Genomic DNA, 6192 nt, shown 5'->3' on the forward strand with positions numbered 1-6192 from the left:
AAAAAAAAAATAATGGATGAAATGTCTCAAACATGGGTCCTCCCTGGTGGCGCAATGTGCTGAAATGCAGCACTAAGAAGCTAACTGCAGCAGCTTCAGCAGTTTAATCCCCTTGGGGGGGGGGAGGGTGACCCACATGGCACAACAGACTTTTCTTGTCTTGCCCACTGCTCCCCTCAGCAGCACACTTTATCAATTTGCCTGTTCTGCTCCCCACTCTGTCTCTGGTGAGTTCTCTCATCGTTCCTGCACCACTGTCCTGTACCCCAGTTCTGCATGCATAAATAAATAAGTCTTAAAAAAAAAGAAAATGTCTCAAACTTGATCAGAGACATGATGTACATATCCAAAAGGTACATGAACTTCGAAGAGGATAAATATAGAAATTTCATGTGAAGATACATGATAAACTGTCAAAAGGCAAGGAGAGAATTTTGAAAGCAACAAAAAAAAAGAGTGCTTATATACATGTATTCTTCAAAAAGATTAACATCTAATTCTCATGAAATATCATGGAGACCAGTAAGCAGTGGGATGTCATATTTAAATTGCCACAGAAAAACATTCAAGCAATAATTCTGTATCTGGTAAAAGGAGCCTTTAAGCCTGAAAGAGAAAGAAAGATATTTCAAATACAGTACATAGTCAGGAGAACTGCCTTGTAAAAAATGCTAAAGGAAGTCCTTCAAGTTGAAATGAAGGACACTAGACAGTAACTCAAAACATTATTAAGAAACAGAACATGGACTCTTCTTGGTGGCGCAACGGGTTAAAGCTCCACATTATGAAGCTCTCCAAAGCCACTGCAGCATGAGTTCAATTCCCAGCCAGGAAGCTGACTCACATCTAGCATGGCAGACCTCTCCTGACCCACCCGCTGCTCCCCCCAGCAGTGTGTTTCAATAGATCTGCCTATTCTGCTCCCCACTCTGTCTCTGGTGAATCCTCTCACCCACCACACCTCTGGCCTGCACCCCAGTTTTGTAAGCATAAATAAATAAACATTTAAAAGAAAAGAAAAGCAGAACATTGGTAAAGACAACTACATAGGCAAGTACAAATATTATATTTTAGTTTATAAGTCCTCCTATTCCTTTTCATTATTTAAAAACCAAATGGATAAAAATATGTTTTACTTAAATGTTAAAGGACTTACATAAAATATCTTCTTCAGGACCTCCCTGATGGTGCAAGGGGTTAATGTGTAGTTATGAAGTTATGACAATATCTGCAGCCACTACAACATGAGTTTGATCCTTGGTCAGGGAGCTGCCCACATGGTGCTGCAGACCTCTCCTGACCCGCCCGCTGCTACCCTCAGCAATGTACTTCAGTGAATCTGCCTGTTCTGCTCCCTATTCTGTGTCTGGTGAATCCTCTCACCTTCCTGTACCTCTGGCCTGTACTCCAGTTTTTGTATGCATAAATAAATCTTTTTTTAAAATCTTCAAGTATAATAGAATGAAAATAGAACTCAGAGAAGCAAACTGGACAACTCACAAATATATGGAAATTAAACAATATATACTAAGAAACAATGGATCCAAGGAGAAATTATAAGAACCATTAGAAAACAATTTGAGGGGCCCTCCCTGGTGGCACAATGGGTGAAAGCACAGCACTATGGAGCTGTCGCAGCACCAGTTAGAGACCCAGCCACTTCGCGCGGCAGACCTCTCCTGTTTTGCCAGCTGCTCCCCTCAGCAGAATATTTCAGTCAGTCTCCTACTCTGTTCCCTGCTCTCACAGCCCCTGCACCTATAGCCTGTACCCCATTCTGTATGTATAAATGAATAAAAATTAAGAAAAAAAGAATTTGAAATGAATGAAAATAAAAACACAACATGGCGAAACTTTTAGGGCACAGTGAAATTAATGCTAGAGGGATACTTTAAACATTTAGATTGAAAGCTTTAAACATTTAGATTGAAATAGAAAAAAAATCAAATTAAAAACCTGAGTACATATCTTAAAAAATTAGAAAAAGAATAAATTAAATGCAAACTAGCATAAAAAAGGAAATAATAAAAGACTATAGCAGAATTAAGGAAAATAGAGACTAAAAATAGAGACAGAAAACTAGAAGCTGGTTCTTTTAAAAGATCAATAAAACGTTACCTAGAATATCTAAAGAAAAGAGAAAATATTCAGAATTACTAAGAGCATCAGTGAAAGTAGAGTCTTATAGAAATACAAAAGATTATAAGAGAATAATATGAACAATTGTCTACCAATTGTTGTGCCACCAGGGAGGGCCCTGAGTTCGGAGTTTAAACATAATACTTTTTTTTTAAGATTTATTTATTTTTGCATACAGAACTGGGGTACAGGCCAGAGGTACAGGGTTGGTGAGAGTCTTCACTAGAGATAGCATGGGAAGCAGAACAGGCAGATCAATGAAGCACACTGTTGAGGGGAGCAGTGGGCGGTCAGGAGAGGTCTGCCACGCCATGTGCCACGCCATGTGATCACCTCCCCCAGGGGGCAGGGATCAGATCAGACTCATGCTGAAGTGACTTTAGCTTCTCAGTGCTGTGCTTTAACCTGCTGCGCCACCAGGGAGGGCCTAAACATAATATATTTTAGGGAACCCTCTTACACAGCTGGTGGGAACGCAAATTGGTACAACCACTATGGAAAGCTATGTGGAGCCTCAAATGAAAACACAAAAACAAAAACAAAAACCACGTATCCCCCATATGACCCAGAGACCCAGAGATTCCACTATTAGGAATCTACCCAAAGGACACAGAAACATTAATTTTAAAGGAAACCTGACCTCCTATGTTCACTGCAGCATTATTTCAATAGGTAAGATATGAAAACAACCCAAGTGCCCCAAAAAAGATAAAATACATAAAAAGAAAAATATCAGATGGGGGGTGGACCTCCCTGGTGGTGCAACAGATTGTAGTCCAGCACTATGAAGCTATCTGCAGCCACTGCAGCAGGAGTTAGATCCCTGGCCAGGGAAGTGACCCACATGGTACAGCAGACTTCTCCTGTCTGGCCCACTGCTCCCCTCAGCAGTGTGCTTCAATCAATCTGCTTGTTCTGCTCCCCACTCTGTTTCTGGTGAATCCTTTCACACACACATCCCCACACACCTCTGGCCTGTATCCCAGTTCTTGTATGCATAAATAAATACATTTAAAAAATATATATGTATACCAGATGGTTTCACTTATAAGAAGAATATAGGGGAATTGAACAAAGGGTCAAAAAAAAAAAAGGCAAAACTTTCAGGTAAACTACAGACCTGAGGCATATAGAATAGGGGGTAGGCAAAAGACACAAAAACACTGATTGAAAAAGACACCTGCACCCCCATGTTTATTGCTGCTTTATTTACAATTGGAAAAACATGGAAGCAGCCCAAATGCACAAAAGTAGATGACTGGATAAAAAAGATGTGGTACATATATACAATGGAATATTACTCAGCAACCAAAAAAGAGAAACACATGTCTTTTGTAGCAACTTAGATGGAGCTGGAAAAGATCATGCTCAGTGAGATAAGCCAGAAAGAGAAAGGAAAATACCGGATGTTTTCGCTCACAGTAGGAGTATAATGGACCAGGTGAGAAAATAACAAGAATAATGAACAGCCAAATACCAAAGACATTTTGCGGGGGTAGGGTGGGGAATGGGATAAAAAACGGGGGTGTGGCGAGGGAAGTTCACAGGATTATGGTGATGGCACACGGGTGACTTGGTGATGGGAAACCTGCGGGAATTACAATTGAGATGGGAAAAAAAATGTACAAAATGATATAAAAATAAACTGTTATAAAATTTTAAAAAAAGAATAGGGGGTAGGAGGGAGGGCTCAAAATAGAGCAGGGAGAAGCACAAAGGATTATGGTGACAGTTCATGGGTGATGTGGTGGTGGGAGATTTATGGGAACTACAACTGAAAACAGAAATCAAATATTGTACAAAAATGAAAAACAATGACAGAAAATAAAAGTTAAAAAATACATTTAAAAAAAGATTTATTTATTTACACATACAGAACTGAGGTACAGGCCAGAGGTGTAGGGGGTGAGAGGATTCACCAGAGACAGAGTGGGGAGCAGAACAGGTGGATCGTGTGAAATAGAGGGGAGCAGTGGGCCAGACAGGAGAAGTCTGCTGTGCCATGTGGGTCACCTCTCTGGCCAGGGATCTAACTCCTGCTGCAGGGCTGTGGAGAGCTTCATAGTGCTGCACTTTAACCCATTGTGTCACCAGGGAGGGCCCTAAAAACAATACTTTTTAAATAGTAGGATCTGTGAGATTAAAGAGTGATTTCATAATAGGGTCAAACTGTTAGAAATATCAAAACAGTGGATTTTAAAAATCACTGCAGGGCATCTCTGGTGGCGCAAGGGGGTTAAAGCGCAGCACTATGAAACTATCTGTAGCCACTGCAGCAGGAGTTTGATTCCCTGACCAGGGAGCTGACCCACCTAGTTCAGCAGACCTCCTCTGACCCACCCGCTGCTCCCCTCAGCAGTGTATTTCAGTGGATCTGCATATTCTGCTTCTCACTCTGTCTCTGGTGAGTCCTCTTACTCTTCCTACTCCTGGCCCACACCCCCATTCTTATATGTATATGTAAACAAATCTTAAAAACAAAAACCAAAATATAATCTGGTGAAAGAAGCAAATAATGTCCACAAAGATGATGAATACTAATATCTGGAAAGTCCAGGGAGCTCTGAGAAGATATGAAAGGGAAACTATGCATGAGGAACTTATGTTTAAACTGGACCTGCACATTTAAGTAGGGGGATGTACTGCAGACAACATAAAATAGAGGCAAAAAGGAACAGGGAGCTTTCTAGGAAATTAAAAGTCCATATATCTGAGGCATATAAGAGAAAATGGCAAAATCTGAGGTTGGAAAATTATCAGGGGCTTAGCATTTAAATACTCAAATGCCTACAGTACTAGGAATAATGCAAATAGCTTTATTAAGCTGACTATGAAGTGCAAGGAATGGCAGGAAGCAAAGAAGCCAAAAAAGTGTAGTCCAAATGGTGTAGCCACTATCTTTTCAAGCTGATCACTATCAGATTTGTATATTATTCTAGAGAATCTGAAATGTCAGCTTTTATTTGAAATTTTCCCAATTAAAAGGAAATCTGCCCGCTAGAATAAAAATCAAGACTAAAAACTAAGATAAGCAGGTCACCAGTTTTTGATAACAGTTATAACAGGTCCTATAGAACCATTATCAAGAAGTTAGACTTTACCTTAAAATCAGTAGGAAGCCATTAAAGTAAATTAAATAGTCAATGCATAATAATCTTTATAGGTTTTGGAATACTATTCTAAGCACTATTGGAAACAGGAATACCAGTTAAGAAACTACTATAAAAATCTACGTGAAAGCAGTGGGGGGGAGTAAGAAATGGATGAGTGACATGTAGAAGAAATGATGCAGAACTCAATAATGTATTGAATATACAAGGTGAGAAAGAAGGGTGAGGTGGATTTTGTCTTAAGAAACTGCATTAAAGGGGCCTCCCTAACAACACAAGCAGTTAAGCTGCAACACTATGAAGCAATCTTCAGTCACTGTAGTGTGAGTTTGATCCCCAGCCAGGGACTCACATGTCACAACAGCCCTCTCTTGGCCCACCAGATACTCCACTCAGCAGTGTATTTTACTCAGTCCACCTGTTCTGCTCCCCACTCTGTCTCTGGTGAATCCTCTCATCCCCTGCACCTCTGGCCTGTACCCCAGTTCTTCTATACATAAATAAATAATCCTTAAAAAAAAAAAGAAATGCATAGAAGGATCACTGGAAAGAAAGTAGGATTGGAAAAGGGGGATACATTGGACAAACCACTGAAAATCAGATACTTAGGAATCAGAAATTTTAGAATCATTACAAACAGATTCCTTCCTTATTTCTATAACTAGTAACTCCATTTCTGGTATTACTTCTGGAAATTAACCAAAGGGAAAAAAACTGTACAATGATATTTAGCTATGCCATTTATAATAGTAAAACACTGAAAATAATGCAAAAGTCCAAGGTTGGAGCATGGCCTTTTAGAAAAGCAACTTATTAACTTTTTGGAAATGTGCCTATGAAATAATTTTTTAAAAGATTTATTTACTGGCCCTCCCTGATGACGCAGAGGGTTAAAGCACAGCACTGAGAAGCTATAGAGCCACTTTCGCATAAGTTCAATTCC

The 6192-nt window shown here is 39.7% G+C and overlaps 1 protein-coding gene across 2 annotated transcripts in view; it reads right to left on the minus strand.

Annotated features, from left to right (window-relative positions):
* The window catches only part of NUP210L (nucleoporin 210kDa-like), a 90633-nt gene that overhangs the window by 63913 nt on the left and 20528 nt on the right, over nt 1-6192 (minus strand). The window lies entirely within an intron of this gene.

This window comes from Condylura cristata, unplaced genomic scaffold, assembly GCF_000260355.1.
Source record: "Condylura cristata isolate star-nosed mole 26May11 unplaced genomic scaffold, ConCri1.0 scaffold00040, whole genome shotgun sequence".
Lineage (NCBI taxonomy): Eukaryota > Metazoa > Chordata > Mammalia > Eulipotyphla > Talpidae > Condylura > Condylura cristata.